We start from the raw sequence: 22,226 nt of genomic DNA, 5'->3' as shown, positions 1-22,226 counted from the left end.
ACTGGCCACAAATTGATATATTTTTGTACAAAGACCACACGCCCCCATGTCCAGTTTTTTTCCACGGCAATTACCTAAACACCCATAAAGTTAATTGTTATATTCACACGCTGAATCGCCGTAAAATGCTCTAGTAATGACCAATGTTTCCTTTTGTTAAGTAACAAGAGATATTTGCTTTTGTTTATATCGACAGTTGCGCAAAAATGGTTTGTATTTTCTGATTGCGTAAAGTGCAAGGATCTTGTGACGGTAGTGTAATTAAGTTTGGTTTTGACTGTCCAATTTAGATAGATCTATGACAAAAAAGGAATTTCTTATATAGCTAAATATTCCATTTCACGTAGATAAGTAGATATATCATAAATGGATAGTATATCGTGAATAAGTACAGTAATAATTTAAAATGAAGCTAGTCAGAGATACATCCACCGCAAGATGAATGATGATAATGATTTTGTTTGAGGTTTACGCGGTTATTGGTGCTAATTCCTACAGACACCATCTAATTTAATTTTAAGTTGTACCTGTCATTTTCTTATCCGCTGAAAAAGAAGGAACGGGTAATCGACAGGCATAACATTTATGGAACACACGTCAATTTTAAGCAGAAATCTAAAACAACCATCTAAAAATTTTACATCAGCCAATAACCCGATAGATTAAAAAGTAGACAGCACGGCACACGAATTACATAACAGCGAGATGCCTATTTTATTCGCCCGGGTCATTCATTCGTTTTAAAATTAACTTGTTGACAATCATCCGTCCCTTTCCTTTTCGGCGGATAAGAAAATGACGGGTATAAATGTTAGCCCTTTTCGTAGAACGCGTGACTTAAATCCTAGTGTCACGGGTTTGAATCCTTGTTCTAAAACCAATGAATTCGACTTTATGAGTATGAATTCATGTTTGGATTATAGGTAATTGATATAACGTAGACGTTTGGACACGTAGAGCGGATGAAGGATAATAGAATTGCAAAAGCGGTATATAAAGCGTAAGTTGATGGTAGGACTGGCCGAGGAAGACCGAGAAGGACTTACGATGACCAAATTGGAGATGTCCTTAAAAAAGGTTTAATACGATCTACTCTGAACCGGTGTGCGTGTATGAAGCGATTGATGAATGTGGAGGAAGCAAGAGTAGTGTGTCAGGACCGAAGCAAATGGAATTCTATAGTCTCTGCTTACCCCGGTGGGAAATAGGCGTGAGTTTATGTTATGTTATGATATAACGTTTTGTACGAAACATTTATACGAAATGTGCCTGGGTTTGTACGAAATGGCAATAGGCTCAAGCTCAGCCCCAATTATATTTGGGACTTAAGCGTAGTTGGCGAGGAGTGGGTGTGTATACTATACACCTCTACCTACCCCTTCGGGGAAACGGACGTGATGTTATATTATGTTAAGTATATCATTGTATAGATTAGGTAGGCGGGGTATTCATTTCTTGGCTGTAATTATAAAAAACATAACGGTTGAAGAACAAGTTTTTCAGTCTAAAATACATTTTCTTGCATGCTTATTACGGGTTTTTTTTTATTTACTTATTATTTATTTATTTTTAAAAATAACAAAATGTATACAACTCTAAGAAGCTACTTGCCAACAAAAAAAATCCACATAATATATGAGTCTAAATAGTTAACTACAACGCTTACGGTAAACAAAGAGAGATCATAGAAAAAAAGGTTTGTTAAAGTGAAATAACACTGGTCATAAAGACATCTCAATGTACCGATGACAGCTGTGCATCGTTGGATTGTGCGCGAATATTTACGACTCCGTCCACCCACCGGCCGGCGCATGCGACGATTTTTTGTCACATCTGACTCGACCATTACAGGGTCATTTAGTTATGTGGTCATTCCATATTGTGCGAGTAATTGAGATTTGTGGGCTGATAACCATGTAATGGAGAGAATTGTGATGGATTTTTTTTTTATTGTGGAATTAGCTTGTGAAGGAAAATATCGTAAGGAAACCCACATTCCTGAGAAATGCATTTTCGGAGGTATGTAACCTAACCTGTATTGGGCTGGTTTTCTCTTCGCGGGTTGGAAGGTTAGACAGGCAGTCGTCGCTTCTGTAAAAAACCGGACCTGTCAAATCTTCAGGTTAGGTAAGTGGACCCTGTGAAAACGGGATAATGCTAGGGAAATGATGCATTGTTGAGTTTGCTTTGTCCATGAATAAACGACAAAAGTGTTAAGTAAGTATCCAAAAGGTGACGTGCGCATCGTACCCGCGAACGTGGGCGTAAACCTCGGCTCAGGGCGTCGTCTGAGAGGAAGAATATTTGAAAGAATTAATCGACCTCAGCGGTTCGATAGCGATAAGGGCTGAATGAAGGGAAATCGTCGACCACGGTGGCGGGGTCGGTATCGGGGTTCTGAAGTGTTTGGTGTCGCGTGCTGATTGGCCGCCTCTATGGCTAGAGTAAAAATTAATAAATAAAATAAAAATAATAAATAAAAAAAAATATATATATTATTAATTAATTTATTATTGTGTATGGTAGAGTATGGTCGTCGGGATGAAATAAAATGAAAATTTATTGTCATAAATGTGGTAAGTACGATGGGAGTAAATCTTAAAGCGCTCAGCACATTTAGTCATGTTGTGACATACAATAATAACTACTTACATAAAGTACTGAAAAATATTACAAAAATACTTATCTATATGAAAAAAAGAAAGAAAAAAAAACCTATTTAAAAACTGAAAAACTCACTTAAGCTATAAAACTGCTTTCCCTTTGGCCATTTTTTGAATTGGGATCGAAACTTTAGATCGTATATTACATACTTCGGACGCCGACACTTTTCAGTACCGTCCCTGAGCGGGATGTATTCGGAACCCGCAACTACCAGGGTATACCTAGATTATGCATGAAGACTGTGAGTGTGGAAGAATAAATGGAATTTAGTGGTCTTTGCCTACTCCAACGGTAAATAGGCGTGTTCTTTTGTATGTATGTAGTATCTGTGGGCACGGCAGTGTCAGGGGCACGACAAGACGAGCAAAGCGAAGCGCAAGGTCAGGGCAACCTACCTTTTCTAAAAACGTTTCTTCGATTTTTTGAACCCTCATAACTCTACATCCCGTATTGGCCTAAACGAGTTATCGATATTATCTATGTTACTGTTGGTTTTTTTACTATCGATACTAATTTAAACTCAAGTCTAGAAGTAGTAAATCAATAGGAGTTAATACTAGTTAATCCCCAATTGAATCTCTGAAGCCGTAGAGTCGGTCTTCTAGGGCACCGTACTCGCTAATAGAAAAGTCACCATTTCGATTCCCGCCTTTGTACTTTGACTTCCGTTTGCTCAGAGGTTTCTTTTGTAGTGTGACCATGATTGTTATAAGACTGTGATATGTTTTTTTCCAAAACACCTCCACTAACCCGCATTGGAGCAGCGTGGTGGAGTATGCTCCATACCCCCGGTAGATTGAGGGGAGGCCTATGCCCAGCATTGGGATGTTATGTTATAGTTTTTTCCAAATTCAAATTATTTATTTGATCATAATGTGATAGGAGAGAAATGTGGCGTAAAAGACGATACAGTGATTAAGATTGAGAAGGAAATTTTAAATTGGTTTAGACACGTAGAGCGGATGAAGGATAATAGGATTACGAGAGCGGTATACAGTGGTTGAGTAAGACCTAGAAGAACGTGCATTGAACATGTCGTTAGAAAAAGTTTGATCTACTCTGAACCTTCCACGTGTATGAAACGATTGATGAATATGGAGGAAGCAAGAGAAGTGTGTCAGTATCGAAGCAAATGGAATTCTATCGTCTCTGTATACTCAGATGGGAAATAGGCGTGAGTTTAAGTATGTAGGTATGTATTTGAAAACATGATATACAATAAAGATAAATAACATTTTAACAAGAATCTCATGTTCTGTCACAATTAGATGAATGAAATGAAATTAAACTATATTAACTATAACCACTAACGGCCTCCGTGGTCCAGTGGTTGAGCGTTGGGCTCACGATCCCGAGGTCCTGAGTTCGATTCCCATTGGGGACATGTCACAAAAGTTACTTTGTGGTCCCTATAGTTTGGTTAGGACATTACAGGCTGATCACTTGATTGTCCGAAAGTAAGACGCCGTCCTGAGGCCGTTGGTCCCGATTACTACTAATGTCAGGGGCCTTTGGCGGTTCAATAATAACCCGGACACCAGGGTTGATGAGTTTGGTAATTCACCTCACCTGCACGATAGAAGAAGAAGAAGACTATAACCACTTATAACTATACTTTTTTATTAAATGTGTCAGGATCGAAGCAAATGGAATTCTATAGTCTCTGCTTACCCCGGTGGGAAATAGTCGTGAGTTTATGTATGTATGTAAATGAAATTAAAAAAAAATGTTTTAATTTTTTTTACCTTTGGTGGGTTTGATCTTGGCCCCAGACTTGCCTAAAGGCAAGTAATAAATAAAAGCAAAAGTACAATAAGTATATTAATTTTATTTAAATTATAAACTATTATCCTCAAACTCCTTGAAACGATTGTGGCCCTACAATTGTGGAAGTCGGCACCGCAATAGTATTACATGTCAAACGGAATCCTCTTACCGCCGCCCGCGCAGCCCGCGCACCCCGCACGTTTCGAAGACCACGTCTTACATGGCTTCGCGCACACATCACTAGTCGCGTTTTTTGCACCGAAATATTTCGTGTAGTCACTGTGTTCAGTGACAGGACACAACTACAGGACCGTTCTGTAGTTAACCAGCTTGCATCTCAAACGGGGAGCGCAGGTCCGAACCTCGGTACCGGACTAGCATCGTCATCATCATCAGCCCATTAACGTCCCCACTGCTGGGGCACGGGCCTTCCCTGTGGATGGATAGGGAGATCGGGCCTTAAACCATCACGCGGGCCCAGTGCGGATTGATGGTTATTAACCACTGCTAATGCAGCCGGGACCAACGGCTTAACGTGCCTTCCGAAGCACGGATTATCTTACTTTTTGGACAATCAGGTGATCAGCCTCTAATGTCCTAATCAAACTAGGGATCACAAAGTGATTTTTGTGATACGTCCCCACCGGGATTGGAACCCGGGACTTACTGATGTAAGTAGTCGTTACATGAGCCATGTCAGGGTCCTTTGGTGGCTCAATAATAACCGTGACACCAGGGTTGATGAGGTTGGTAATTCACCTCACAACCCACGCGATAGAAGAAGAAGCTAGTTCCTTCACTTACAATAAGTGCAAGGAAAGAGATAGTGGTAGTTTAGTCCTGTCAAATTAAGTTAAAGGTGGTTGCAAGTATCGGCGCCATTATATCCCTAACAGGCATATGCACCGTAACCTTTACCCCTGAAGTTATTTCTCAAATACCCCCAAAATTAAACCAAAACTAAGTAAGCAATGCTAATGGCGGATTTGACCCGACCTCCACTTCCGTTTCCTTCGCCGCAGTTTATTAATAAATGAAGATTATTTACATAAATCATTTTAAAGTTTCCTATTAATGATAATGAGTTTTGTGGTTTCTTAGAGGAATTCGGTTCGGTCGAGTAATAAGGGTAATTGGATTGTAGTATGACTATGTAACTTTGTTGTTCTATTTCGTGTTGGTAAAACATGGGACCTATCGTACGTATCCATGATAGTCCTATTCGGGGCCCGGGTTTGAATCCCGGTGACGACATATCAAAAAAATCACTTTGTAACCCTTAGTTCGGTTAGACATTTCAGGCTGATTGCGTGATTGATTCGGCAGGCACGTTAGTTAAAGCCGTTGGTCGCGGTAATAGATAGATAGATAAAAACATTTATTTGGTCTACAGACACACATACATACAAAAAGAAAAAGATTAGATACAGACAGCCAATCAACAGAGACGAAGCTCTGTATTAAACACGCCAGGTATGTATGTGTGCTGTAGCAGCGCAAATCGGTCATAGCTCAGCGCAAGTTTTTTAATTAATAGGGTAGATTCTAACTAGTCAAATCAGTTACTTTTTACTAAACGTCAAAACACGAAATTACTATGGAATTTGTATGAAAAAGCAACCTGTGACGTCATAGAAAAACGTGTCAAAATGTCGCACTAATTATTACATTTTTCTTTATTAAAATACATAAATTGATTAAATAGAAAAAAGAAAACGTTTTTGACAGTTTTAGAACTGTCTTTATTTTATTTTAGATTTTCAGAAACTACTTAATTACTTACGTTGCTTATTCTATGCTTAAAGTAAGTATACGTAGTCGCCGTAGTTATCTGGCCGCTCAATAATAATGCTGGTGGGTTGCTGCGGTTATAGTGATCCACCTCACAACCCACACGATAGAAGATGGTATAAAGTATTCGAAGAACTACTCTATCACTATTGATCATAACATCATGTCATCATCAGCCCATTAACGCCCCCACTGCTGGGGCACGGGCCTTCCCTATGGATGGATAGGGAGATCGGGCCTTAAACCATCACGCGGGCCCAGTGCGGATATGGTTATTAACGACTGCTAATGCAGCCGGGACCAACGGCATAACGTGCCTTCCGAAGCACGGAGGAGCTCGAGTTGAAAACTTTTTTTTCTGGTCACCCATCCTATGACCGGCCTTTGCGAAAGTTGCTTAACTTCAACAATCGCAGACCGAGCGCGTTTACCGCTGCGCCACCGAGCTCCTCATCACTATTGATATTAATCACTAATTGTACTGAACCAGACATTCTGTTTATTACGTCACAAAGTCTGTCTTCGTCGCCTTCTCCACTGAGTCCCGACATGTTCTTACCCTGAGTCAATATTTGTCCATCCGTAATGGATACCCTGGAGTGTCCGGTGGAAGTAGCACGTGTATCCAGGGGTAAGGTTACCTGGCCCCCTTCGGACCCCACTTGCGGTCAATTCGAAGGAAAACACGGAATTGATACACCTACTTAAGTAGATAGTCTTACTTGTGGTGGACATTTTATACAAACATACACACATATAAGATCACGCCTATTCCTTATGGGGTAGGCAGAGACCACGGAATTGGGTCGTGTACTAGGTTCAAGATAAATTATAACGTTCTGAAGACTGATCTTATACTAACAAAAAACATTTTCTATTTACGAATTTTCATCAAGAAAAACGTAATAATAAGTGCGACGCTTTATCATGTATTTCTATGACGTCACCGTGTGCTTTTCATACAATTTCCTTAGTAATTCAGTGTTTTGACGTTTAGTACAAAAGTAACTGATTTGTCCAGTTAGAAACTAGGCTATTACATTTATTACGATACTTAAACACTTTCGCTTCTTTCACTCTCATCAAAGTCTTCATCCATGCGCGCCGGTTTACAGTAACTTTTGACCTGGCCTTCTTTTAAAATATCCTGGATTTCATTGCGGTAGAGATGCCTAGGCCTTCCTCTTCTAACTCAACTACTTACTTACGACCGCACCCGCATCGTACGTCTTTTACGAAGTATATCGCACGTAAAATCCATACTGTAAAGTGAAAAACCCCCTGACTGATCCCTTATCACCATAAGGTTCATCATATCCATCTTAGGACTTCGTATCAACAGTGGCTGCAAGTTGTCTTTGATTACTTGTGGCTCTGCTCACCCCATTTGGGATTACGGGCGTGAGTTTATGTATGTATGTATGTGTAAAGTGAAAAAGGTGTGTTTACTTTGATTTTGGAAACCACTGCTTTATTTTTCCCTAAAAAGTAGCATGTAGACTGCTACACCGACAGGAGCGTGGCTCTTAAATTAGTAATGGTGATGTTTTGACCATAATAGCCTATTTATGTTCCACTGCTGGGCACAGGCTCCCTTCAATCAACCGGGGGGGATATAGGGCATACTTCCATGCAGGTTTTTGGACACAATGTGATAAGCAACATTTTCTCTACCAAAACGTTAAATCGTTTACATATGCAATATTATAATTATGCGCATAAAATCAGTTTTGTAGAGAAAAATATTTTTTACCTACAAAACATAACGATACAAATAATCAAAAATATCTTCTAAATTATTTTAGTTAGAAAACATTTTAAATGGCCTCTAGGGCATTTAACATTTAACTGCGACATAGTTAACTTTACTGCCCAACTACTTTATTACAGAGCTAATTTAACAAACCACGTAACTGGGTAATAAAACTCTAACCAAATGCGCATAAAATTACTTCTAAATAAACAACAAAAAAGAGGGATAAAAACTAAAGGAATCGCTTAGCGAACCCTCAATAAAAACTCTTTAGTGTGGTTGTTAAAATTCATTGGCTCTAAACATCTTTTCCTTTGCCTTTACTTTTTTATAACGAGACGATTCGTAAGACTTCCCGCCATAATATTTCCATACTTTCAGAACGAGTGACAAACTTGCATTTGCGGTTGGACTCTTTTATTTCTAAGAACGGTTTACAATTTTTCATACATTTAAAGTTTTGTGGTTAGGAATTTGGCGGCATTATTATTTTTGTATCAGTGTGTATGATTTCGAATAATCGCAATGTCGAGGGAGGCAGGAGAACGGAGATGTGTCACTTTTATAACCACATTACAAGGGGGTTGGCAAACTTGGGGGTTGAAACTGAACCTTTTATTTTTATTTATGGATCATTATTTTTATTACATTAAACTAGAAGTTTATATTTATGTCATTCATTTGGGCAGTCGCTTCTGTAAAAAACCGGACCTGTCAAATTTTCGACTTAGCTATGCGGACCTTGTGAAAAACGGGATACCGCTAGGGATATGATGAGTTCTTTTTCTTTATGGTGCTTTTAATTAAAAGGAAATCATTTACTTATTACTCCAATCCAACATAGAGGTAGGTAGGTAACCTATAGGTATAATCCATCTTAGGATGTCTTAAATGACTTCAAGTTGTCTTCTAACTACTTACTTACCTACACTGGCTCTGGCCACCGTGATATGACAGACGGATATGAGAACGGCCTAATCGTTTTTCTGTTTAAGATACGGAATCCTAAATACAAATCTATTATGGTTGATAGTTATACCTATGTAAGATGTTTCACGTTTTTCAGAGAAACGTGTGAAATGTGAAGATATCCAGTAATCTGAGCGCGCTGCAATCTCGATGCCGATTTATTTCCCGTGCGCCGGCCAGGAATAAACCACCGGGGACACTCGTGCGCAGAAGAGTTTACCTTATTCCATAAACGCAAAATAAACAGCCTGTACTTAGGCACAGAATAAGAAATACTACGTAGAGAATGGCAACAGCGTCTGAGCTAGGTTTACCTCACCCGTGTGTCACCCCCCCTCGGTTTTAGTTTAGTCTTCAATCATATGGACGTCAGACGTCACACACACAGTTGCGCGTATACGATAACGTCAATGTGTAGTGTCTGTGTAAAAGGAGGTATTTTGTATGAAGTGTTCGGGCTGTGACTTACGTATGGTAAGTACCTAAGACTGCTCATTGTACTCTTTCTATTTCTCATTTGTTTTGCATTTCCTGTGTGTGCAATAAAGTATTATAATGTATTGTTATGTAAGGCCCAAGGACCTATTAAAATTCAATCTTCATTGTTAGATTTAATAGGTCCTTTAACTGTTGTGTCTGTAAAACTCAGTGTAACCCGGTGTAATTGTACTGTATTCATGTGTTATGTCTGATTGTTTAAATGTAGTTCTGTGCAATAAAGTATATTTGATTGATTGATTGTAACGGGGTAAACCAACTTCCTGCTATGCATAATCCTGCCCTCAATCAATCAGTATGGAGTTACCACTAAGTATGCTGTTCCATTGCGATTAGGTAGAGATGTTTGGGATAGTAGCCAACCTATGTTTCGTTCGGCCAAGTAATTAATGCCATCTGCAGGAAATCTACAATAAGTCAGGTCAAAAAAAAAAGAAATAGCTAACCTATGCGCCGACGTATTCAAGCTGCTCGAACGCCTCAAATAGCATTAATTATCTCGATTTTGCTTGCCGTCCGAAGCACGGAGAAGCTTGATTAAAAACTACTAAGTACTTATACTTACTGTCAATTGGGTAGTTTCCTAGGTCAAAGATAAATTATGAAATTTTGATCACTAAACAAACACAGATATAAAGGTGACAAAAAGCATTTTCTTTTTTCTATTTACGTGACTTATTTATGAATTGTAATAAAGAAAAATGTAATAAAAAGTGCTACTTATATTTTGTCACGTTTTTCTATGACGGCACTGGTTGGTTTTTCTTACAAATTCCATGGTAATTTCGAGTTCTGACGTCTAGTAAAAAGTAACTGATTTGACTAGTTGGAAACTACCCTATTATCTGATGACTGAAGTGCTTACCTTTGCTTACCAGTCTTATCTTATTTAGCCTATACGATCCCACTGCTGGGCAAAGGCTATTTGCTTACCAGTATCAACCAATAAATACAACTGAGCTTTAACAGGACTTTAAAAACGCTTATTACATAACATAACACAAGTTCGCGACTACGTTTCCAATTGGGATGCTCAGAGGTACATTCACCTCATTTACCCTTAAAATTGTTGACTAATCATTTCCTTAGCAATATCCCGTTTCTCACAGGGTCCGGTTACCTAACCTGAAGATTTGACAGGTCTGGTTTTTTACAAAACCGACTGCCTGTCTGACCTTCCAACCCGCGAAGGGAAAACCAGCCCAATACAGGTTAGGTTACATACCTCCAACTTCTCGGGAATGTGGGTTTCCTCACGATGTTTTCCTTCACCGCTGAGCACGCGATAATCATTTATGATCCAACCATGAATTCGAAAACAAATTCGGCAATCATTGGTTTAGGCTTGTACTAACCTGCGACCTCAAAGTGAGAGGCAAGCGTTCTACCAACTGTGCTACCACGGCTTAAAATCGTTGACTATGCATAATAATTTAAACACCTGAACATGATTCTAAGCACTTTCCTCCACATCAGTACGTTGCGAACAGACGTCTCTAAGAATAGTATCCCTCCCACTCCAGACTTCTTTATCGAACACTCCTCCATCGGTGGGTGTTAACCTCTAACCCCACCCATGGGGAAAATATCTCCCATTAGGCTGAAAGAGATCCGTTTCAGACGCGATAGGAACCGCCAAAGTGCCGTTAATGTGCCATCTTATCTTACGCGTTCCAAAAAGAACGCATTTAAAAAAGTTTCGAAATACTTTTTAAATTAGGTGTTTTTAAATACCTGATGAGTTCTCAGTTTGAAGTTTGAAACTAGCACTAGGCTGACTTGTAGGAATGGCGAAATTATTCTTGAAACATAAAAGATTCAGTTTTAGAAATCTGCTTAATTTATTTTTCACGGTACCTAATTTCAATTTCAAGTTAAAATATGCAACCTCTTTTTTCTGAATACACCAAAAGAATAAATTGTAGTAACAATTAGAAACTTAGACTGGTTTCGATCGATTTTATTCTTCTGCTCTCCTTTATTATTACCAGCCAGTATTCATTTATCATTTAGTTACGCTAACTTTAATTTATTGCTAAATTTTTACTGCAAAGTCCGGGAAAACGGAACGCAATCGGTCACGGTTGGGGCCAAAAATTCACGGATGGATATGGGGCAATAAATTGTGTTACTTTAAAAATGTTACGTTCCGTTTCACGCAGGAGACGTCGATGCGTTCCGCAACATTGGGTGCGGAGTGCGCGATATATTGCGCATGAAACTCGATTTAATGCGATGAGGAATCGAGAACGGTATACTTTCTCAAGTGTAAGGCCTAGGGGAACGATTTAGTTGGCACGTATAGAGAGATAAGTCTAAAGCTAGTTCAAACAGTTTTCCTAAGGGTGGTATTAATAAACGAATCTCAGCTGAGACTGCCCTCAAGATCATGCTCAAGTCTCTGTTTTTATATGAGAACTGTCATATCGACATGATCTTGAGGACAGTCTCGAAGCTGAGATTAGTTTATTAATACCACCCTAAGAATACGTTAAAGACAAAAAGTGTTAGTAACATAACTGAGCAAAAAAGATAGATAGATAGATAGATAGATAAAATACTTTATTGAGCACAATGGACACAAAATACAGAGATAAGGACAACATATACAGAAAAGCACAACAGGCGGCCTTATTGCTCATGCAGCAATTTCTTCCAGGCAACCTTTGGGTACAGGAAAATTTTGTACAAGTATAATAATAGCGGGTTAGTGCATTCTAACAAAATAAATAATTAAAAGAACAACCTACATAAAATAAGTATATTTAACTACATATATATATATATATATTATACATAAATATATAAACTATACATAAATATATAAACCATATATATATATATGACTATTATACATAACTAAATAATTATACATACATATAATAACACTATGGAAAAAGGAAGGATGGTTTACATAAAAGAGGAGGAGCCATAGTTCACAAAGTGCGCCTTTACTTGTCCTTTAAATGACTCCAGCGATGGTGCCCGCCTGATACACTCAGGTAGCAGATTCCATAGCCGGATAGCTCGCACCGTAAACGATTTATCATAGAAATTTGAGGAGTGGGACGGGAGTTGAAGGGAAAGGTTGTTAGAGGACCGTAGGTTGCGGTCGAGTGTTGAGGAGTGGAGAACGAATCGGTCCTTAAGGTAGGAAGGAGTATTGGGAAGAGAGAGGACTGAGTACAAAAGGGAGAGGATGTGACAGTCTCGCCGACGGTGTATAGGCAGCCATTTAAGTTGAGAGCGGTAGTCAGAAACATGGTCAAACTTACGCAGGCCGAAAATAAACCTAATACAGAGATTCTGCAGTCGCTCAAGCTTGTTCAAAAGTTCCACTGACAAATCGGGATAAGAGACGTCTGCATAATCCAATATAGGTAGTAGCAGAGTCTGTGCCAAACTGATTTTGGTTCTGGTAGGCAAAAAGTTTTTTAGCCGTTTCAGTGAACTGTACGCAGCAAACACCCTCCTACTGACCTCGGCCACCTGTGGTTTCCACGACAAGCACCCGTCAAACACAACCCCCAGATTCTTCACTGTGTCACTGTAGGGAACATGGATCCCGTCGAAGAGTATAGGAGGAAGTGTAGCAAAGTCAATTCGCGATATATACCAGTGGCTACCGACGATTATTGTCTGGGTCTTAGTTGGATTGACTTTTAGCCCATGACAGCGACTCCATTCAGAAATGCACTTGAGGTCCCTGTTGGTTCTCTCAATTGCATCCGGGAGATTATTTATAGGAGACTGTGTGTATATTTGTAAATCGTCTGCATACAAATGATAGGAAGAAGAGAGTGGAAGAGTGATAGAGTTAATGAAAATAGAAAATAGGAGTGGAGACAACACGCCACCCTGCGGAACACCAGCAGAAGTGTCACACCACGTAGAGAAGGTTTCTTCAACACGTATGCGCTGCCGGCGCCCACACAGGTAACTACGAAGCCAATCAACAACTGCCGGAGATATGTTAAGAGAATACAGCATCGCCAGTAGGATATCATGGTCAACCGTATTAAACGCGTTGCTGAAATCCAGCAGCGTCAACACAGTCAGCTGCTGATTCTCCATTCCTAGCCGAATATCATCGGAAATCTTAACCAGTGCAGTAGTCGTACTATGACCGGGGCGGAAACCAGATTGGAGTGGGTTTAAAAGGTTGTTCAAGGTAAGGAAACGAGTAAGTTGATTATGAACCAGCCTTTCAAGGACCTTGGAGAGGAAAAAGAATATTTGTAAACAATAAATTATTTCCTAATGAGTATTAGGTAAGCCTCCATTGTCTACACACAGTGGTTGGAACGTTGGGTTCACGATCTGGTTACTCCGGGTTCGATTCCCGATGTACAAATCGTCGAAATCACTTTGTCAAACTGTCCTTTGTTTAAGGACTTTGCCGGCTGAATTACCTGATTTTCCGAAAAAGTAAAATGTTTTCCTGCTTCGGAAGGCACTAGACAGTAAAATATCAAACCGCAGTGGAGCGGCGTGGTGGAGTATGCTCCTTACCCCTTCCAGTTGGTCGAGTTTTTGTATGTATTTAGGTAGGTATTTATATATATAGACTATTCAATGTCAGACTTAGGTATTATGTACGTCCTTGTCCTACCTAGCTTCTAGCTTTAGGTAAGTACATAAAAAATACAAAGAGAATTACTGAACAAATACATTTCTCAAACTAAAATATTCTATATCAAGTGACTGTGTTTTCTTGGGTATTGAATTTAAGAAATAAATAGATTATATTTTTACCAAAGAATACGATTTACGGTTTCCAAATTCCTCAGAGATCTCATAAGGCGACAGTTCATTTACTCCACATCACACTGATATTTACAGTCGAACAAATCACTCAGCCACCAAAATAAACATATTCCGTACAAAAAACTCATTCTGTACAATTAAAAAAAGCTCCACGTTATTTACATTTCCATAAATACTCGCACCACTACCGTATTTGAGATATATCTTCCTGGAATGTTTTTTTCGATAGAGTCGTTCGAAGCGAGTTCGAAACAAAAACGGTTTAGTATTTTTTACCCGACTGCGGCGAAGCAAAAAGGAGAATTATGTGTGTATGTATGGCTGTTCCCACTAAACTCCTAAACCACAATTTTTTTTTTATCCGAAATTAACATAGAAGCGATTTAATTGTCCGGTGATTATAAGCTATGTGACGTCACGCTAAATTCAATATGGCGCCCTCTAGACGGCATTAACTGATGAAATAAAAACAATGTTTCCAATGGTATCGTATAAAACTATGAGACAGGAAGAAAATCAGCAGAATGGATCTTTAAAACCTCATAGCCTAAGCTTATTGGTCAAAGCTGGACGCTTCCTGTAACTAATAATAAAATCCAATTGGAATAATGACTTCCATAAAAGATAGAATGACACTACCAAAAGTAAATTTACTTTTGAAACTTGTACTTTATATATAGACCTAGGTCTATTTACTTACTTCGAAAAAAGATTATTATAGTGTCAAGACACTCCATAAACCATCGCAAATGTATTTTTTTTCCAATCTGCTGGAAGAAGTACTTAGTACTGACTCGAAATACGGTAAAATATTTGTCTGTATAATATTGTCATTTACTTGTCTTTATTTTATGTTTTTAGTAGGCACTGTTTATAAAACCAGTAAAGGCGTCAAACAATAATTTAATTTCGTTTTCGAAACTAAACGAACGACCCACACTAGCCGGTGTTACCAGAGCTCATTGTATTTATTTGGTTTTCAAATCCAGCCGGCATTTGTGTCGGCATAAATTGTCAACGCGACGTTTCCGACAAATACGTTCTTAGACGTTTGTACGTCGTAGGACGTTCTCTAATGACGTTTTGTTCACGACGTTCGGATAATGTTTCGGAGGGAAATAGAGCGCGCGATTTATGGACTGGCAACTTAACGTCTTGTCAGGTGATAACTTAATTAGAATTAAAAATAATAATGTCAATGTTTGAAATAGGAGTTCCTATTTCAAAATTTATGACTGACGAATGTAACAAAAATTGTGTAGTAGGTACCTGTTAGGTTCATCATACATTAGTTATAAAATTTACTAGAGGCAAATACCTACATACATTAATAAGTACTGCCTATGTATAGTAGGACCTCTAAATATAATAACATAACATAATATAAGCTCACGTCTTTATCCCAATTGGGGTAGTCAGAGATATATCCATCGCAGGATGTACTAAGTACCCACACCTCCCCGGGCGTTCTGTTACACCAACGTGATAAATTAATATGATAAGTAATGGAAATATACTTATATTTCAATTAGGATAATATTTAAAAAAAGTCTCAATGCGCTGTACCTATATATATTACTTTACAATACAACACAAAAATGCTTTATTGCACATATAAACACAACACAAAAATCTATTAGAAATGTGACAAGAGAAATACAATCGGTACTTACTCGGCGGCGGGTAATTCTTTGCGTGGTACGAATTAAATCTGTAAAAGTACGTAAGTTAGTGTGGTGACGTTCATTAGCATAGTGATGAATCAGCCGATATTAGGTCGATCGATTCTTTTCTATCTAACAGTATTTATTAAAAACAACGCTACATAATAATGGAAATCCGCAAAAAAAATGTCTCAATACTGGTGTGAATTCGTTAAGCGTTTGAATAACTACTTCTCCGGAGATACAGCATTACACAGATTATAGAGTTATAAGTAAAACACATTGAATTTCAACCCTATCTAAAGTAAACTGGTTGTCGCGTGTTCCATTATTGTGGGCCATAAAGTTCACCTAGATGAGGTCTGGTTGATCTGAATGACAAGGGATGCTGTCTTGTTCAACCCTTTGGGTCAACTTGTGACACACGACTGAATTAAAAAAGAACATTATGTAACTATATGAAATTAAAAATAAATTATTGTGTATGAACAAAAATGGTGATGAAACCTCGGTGAGGCGTGAGTACTTAGTTCATCTTGTGATGGCTTTATCTACGTTATGTTTATGATAAACTGGTGCCAGAAAGAAGCCATCATTATACTTGTACAAAATTCTGTACCCAAAGGTTGCCTGGAAGAAATTGCTGCATGTGCAATAAGGTCGCCTGTTGCGCTTTTCTGTATATGTTGTCCTTATGTCTGTATTTTGTGTCCATTGTGCTCAATAAAGTATTTTATCTATCTATCTATCTTTCCTGAGTGACGTAATTCTAGCTAAATTTATTGTTGATTAATTGGCGAATCTTTTCATGGAAAGTCAAATTCCAACGATATCTAATAACCAATTATACTTACCTACTTGTTATAAGTAATGAAGTTAAATTAAACATCTGTTCATTTATAAAATCAACACAAAAATAAGGTTAATAACTTTTTGTACTTTTAATTTTTTTAGAAAGAAAGAAAGATAAAATATTTATTAATACATTTATGTAAAGTTTTGTTAATTAAACGCAAGGACTTATGACCCTGAACATCTTGCAGCTTTCAATGCCAATGCACAGTCTAATGGACATAAGGCGTAAAGTCAAGTGAAACCGGAAGGTCAGACAACGCACAAAAGATTAATGACACAACAAGTGTCATACGAAATGAGTTCGGTTCTCAGCCCATACATTATAGGACCCAACCGTCGCTATTCATCAATATTCAAGAAATTCCACTTTCTAACTAGTACTCTACTATTCACGTATGCACATAAATCGGGACAAAGATCCGCGCTATTATCCGCGAATTCCCGTGTATTCCCACAAAGGCCGATCGCAACCGGGACATTAATTATAAATTTTGGACGCGCTATGATCTATCGCGCTTTGTGCAAAGGTCACTTCTTGACCCGTGAGAACTGGCCACTACTGGACACTGGCCAAAAAAAAATAAAAATAATGACATTCGAAGTCGCGCGACCCTAAAATTTGAATATTCGAATCCCCTTCGGTAAGAAAACAGTGCATTGTCGAATGTCTTTTGTGTGCATATAATTTATTCTGTCGCATGTACAGCGGTAGTCGATTCGTATTATTATTCAAATTTGCGAGCAGGTGCTATGTGGACACAAACATTACTGACCTTCGGACCGGTAACATCCCGATGACCAACACTTTGCATTTTTATAGCAAGCAATTAGAAATTATGCTATAAAATGGTATGTCAAATTAGAATAGGAAACAGTTCCAACATTTCAATGTTACCTGTTTTGTTTAAAACGAAATTAGGTAGTATAGACTCGCCCCCTATTACATAGGACTTAAACATAGTTGGCACGAGGAGTGGGTGTATATATACTGCGTACCCCTTCGAGGATACAGACGTGAAGTTCTTCTTCTCAATTTCTCTTACTACCCTTGTAATATCACCACTATCCATCTAATATACCTACACTACTCCCATAACTCCGCTTATCAAAAGTCCATAAGTACTCAATAAAAATATTCCTCTACTTTTGTCTCGATTGAAACATAAATCTGTCCCACTGGGACCCGTATCCACCCTCTTTGGTCAAACTATTTTTTATCTGTGGTCGAGGTTTCCCCGAAAAATGGAAATTCGTTTTATCGCCGACGCAATTCGGCCATCGATCAACGCAACGGATTACCGCGCTATCGGGTATTTTCGTTTCCATCATTATGCTTCATTCCATATCTATAAGGGATAGATAGGATATTGTAAATATTCCTTAGACTTTATGCGAAAAAACCCATCAATAAAATCGGTAGTTTATACAAAGTTTTAAGTAAGTCCGGATATTAAAACAATCAAGATACCAAAAAGGATTGCATAATTTAACAATAAAATAAAACTAATAATATTTTACTCCAGGAAATTACTAATTAAGTATAATTGGCTACTTGACAACCTATTCAAATGAAGTACTTTTTACGAAATGTCAAAACGAAAATTTTCTTTGGAGTTTGTATGAACATACTGTACTCAATAAAACAGTCGTCTGCGTCGTACGCATTGTTACTAAATCACTACATAGTATAAAACAAAGTCGCTTTTTCTGTCCCTATATCCCTATGTACGCTTAAATCTTATTTTGATGCGGTTTTTTTTAATAAATAGAGTGATTTAAGAGGAAGGTATTATATGAATTGTAGCGTTCACAGCGACACCCCGAACGGCGACTGCTTGACATCACATCTGTCATTTACATGTACAGTTCAAAACACACTTTTAATCACGCTACATACAATATATTTTTTTCAATAACTGTACAATAACATCAAAACTCGCTCGACGTAGAGGGAAAATAAGCCCACTCGCCGTAAAGAGACTCGCCGTAGCGCGAGTCGCCATTCGGAAAGTCGCTGTCAACGCTACAATTCATCATCGCATTAAATAGCGGAGAATTACTGTTATTTTTGAGATTTTTAATGTGACGTCAAGATAAGCAATAAAGGTAGCAATATCATTTCCCTCATTTTTGGGTGACCTTTCACCGTACGCTTCATCACATCCATCATAATGAATGTGTATCTTAAGCTGCTAGTAATCTACTGATTATTTAAAGTTGTGGCTCTGCCTACTCCGTTAGGGGATGGGTATGAGTTCATATGTATGTAATAAATAGTCTTTTTTACGTGACGTATTGTAGGTTGACCGCATATGGCAGACGACAGGAGAAGAGAGGTTATGCGCATGCTCAGCAATGGGGCACAATAAGCTAAGAAAAAATGTTAAAGAATTCAATCCGGCAAAAGAGCAGCCATAAAAAAGACAATTTGAGTGGCAAGCGGCGCGGGCGACGATCGTTGTATAAAGAAGCGCGGTCGCCGTCGATCTCGTGATAAAATTTTACGAGGCGGGTAAAGGGTGGAGGAATCAGTCAGTGGGTGGGTTTCCATTGTTGAGGCAAAAAAAATTAAAAAATATTAATTTTTCAAAATTGGCTTACAAAGTTAGCGCTTTTTGAACGTCAAAAAATAAATTACATTAAAAAAATACACAGAGGTGGAGACCTTATTTATTAACGTATTTTATTAAAAAATTGACTCGGATGCAATTTACTACTTGGCCGAACAAATGGGCAGCGCTGAGGGTTCCTACCAGCGGAGAGAGTAAAACAATCCTTGTATTTGTTTTTAATTGGCATTCATCAATTTAATATTTTTTGAAACACTCATAACAACATGGTCGTAAAAAATAAGTACGTGGTTTTAGATACAAATATGTATAGTTAGATACTTATCTACTTACAATTCTTCGCTAGCCTGGATTATCCAACTGCTGGGCAATTTACTTAATTAAAAATATTTAATATTAGCAGCGGTTTTTTTTGCAAATTGAGCAATTTGGTAAAAAAAACATAATAAAAAGATATAATATATACAATGCCAACCGTCAACGTACGTCCCTACAATGGAAACACGCTTACTTGCAAATCAGATCCACAAAGGGTTACCGAGTTAGCCCTTAAGCCCTCAATCCGTTGGTAAAATATGCTATCTTCACGCCCAAAGGGTTTAGGTTGGCCACCTCCCAGGGTTTATGGTGATTTCCTTTATACTACAGATCTACTAGTACTTAGATTTTATGTCATAGATTAGAGGGATTACTAAGACACTTCGTTTAACGGGTTGTTAGATATTAAGGAACGTTTGTCAAAATACTTATTCAGTCATTATTCGAAATGGACAGGACTGTTTTCGCTACTCCTCGTAACGAATTGGCCATTTGACAGTTGTAACTTGTAACAATAAAATATGAAATATGTATTAATTTTCAATAACTCTTCTTTTTTACTTACCTTCTACACTAGTGTCTATTTCTTTGAAAATAAACGTGTTTTTTTTTTATTTTGACATTGAGAAAACAACCTCTAAAGCAACTAAGTAAATGAATAAGTACGTAAACTACTTCATTAATACCTATCTATCACTGCATAGGTACCTACCGATCAACTATTAAATAGATATGGCAATAAATATACAATTTATTGCAAGTACTAGATTGAGCAATAAATTACTATGAACGACAATGTTATACTCAACGTATAAGTACCTACTTTAAAGTATAGTTGCTTTATTAATAACTTTACGTTTAATCATTTATTTGAAATAAAATACCTACCTATCTGTAGTGTATTGATATTTCTATCTTTGTCTCGGGCGCATACGTCATCTGAATACAGAGCAAGACAGTGAGTCAATGCAGGATGGTCTGCCTGTACAGAGAGATGGTGTGTTGGCGAGCCAAATCATGGCAGTATACAAAAGCTGTATACACTACGCTATCCTATATTTTTTATACAAAAAAGAAGAAAAAAGACTACGCACCAAAGGATTCCTCAAAAATGATATTATAGGTAAGCTGTCAATGAAATCCACACACGCTTCGTCAAAGAACAAACCTTATCAGCAACAAGCAAATAAGTACATTTAAGTATATGAACATTATATTTTATTGAGATTAGGTATTTTGAGGATACATTTCCGTGGCAAGTGGTTTGCCTCCATTCATTACTTGGCTGAACAAATGAGAAGTTTTGAGAGCTTTCAAATTCAAATGTATTTTTATTCAGTAGGTAACATAGTTACAGTTTGAATCGTCCTTTTTTACATAACGAACGTCTCATCTGCCTAAAACTACTGCAGCTTCTCACAACCTGTATAGCCGGGAAAAAGAAGTAAGAAAAATCTGTGCAGCGCCATCTACATTGTTTTTGGTGAACGTAGCCTGGTAAGTCCTTATGTACCTCACAATTTATAGCGAAATTATACAGCCGACTTGAGAGCCGTACTTCAACCCACGGTAGTAACATATAAAAACAAGAAATGTTACGCTATTACCATGATATAAGAAAACCAGATATGCTCAATCCTATGACAAGCCGCCATTGATAGCCCATTGATGACGCAAGTGTTACCGTTCAATTGGTATCTCCAACATTCCAAAGACGTAAATTTTATTTCTGAAAATTAAGAGAATTACTGACTAATGTATTTAATTATTATTACTTGTCACTTATATAAAACACATTACAACTGTATGTAAATCTTTTAGTAAAAGTACAAAATTTCTTTGCAAAGTGGGCAATTTATTTTTTTACGTAATGGCAACGCAGGGTCGAATGACGGCAGCTGGGCTAACCTTGAAATGCTAGCTGTCAGTTTTGAGCATACCTGGTTTTCTTATACCATGGCTATTACTATGAACTTTTTTCTTTCTTAAAGTAACTTGGCCGGACATAGGAAGGGCTGAGGGCTCTGGAAATGGATATTTGACTGGGGCAAAGATAAATTACAAAATGCTAATCTAGAAATAGAAGCCAGTCTAAGATGATCAAAAAACAATCTCATTTTACTTTTCGCCATGTTTTTGAGTACGACGAGTACGACGTTTCCACACAAACTCCAAAGAAAATTTTCGTTTTGACATTTCGTAAAAAGTATCTCATGTGACTAGTCACATACCTAGGTTGTAAAGTAGCTAATTGGATATTGCATTGTATACTCGCTAAATATTCGTTTCTTTACTCCTACTTGAAGCTTAATATACGAAATTTTCATCACAAAAAGCCACTATACCTCTTCTACATATATAAATACGTAAGTATACAAAGTTTGGGATCCCTTTTGTAAATATTAATCTCGTAAATTTTGTGTCAATAGTTCCCTGCCTCCCCCATGATGGATAGGGGTACAATATTGACGGAATATTTGCTAAAATACCTCATTTTATTAAAGGTTAACATATTCATGGTATAGTGTTATGGTAATAGCTTATGAAAGTTGGTAAGGGTTGATAGAAATAGTATGTGAGTATCAGGCTATCATGTCATCATCATCACCC

The sequence above is a fragment of the Pectinophora gossypiella genome, chromosome 11 (genome assembly GCF_024362695.1).
Source record: "Pectinophora gossypiella chromosome 11, ilPecGoss1.1, whole genome shotgun sequence".
NCBI classification, from domain to species: domain Eukaryota; kingdom Metazoa; phylum Arthropoda; class Insecta; order Lepidoptera; family Gelechiidae; genus Pectinophora; species Pectinophora gossypiella.
This window is presented reverse-complemented; position numbering follows the sequence as displayed.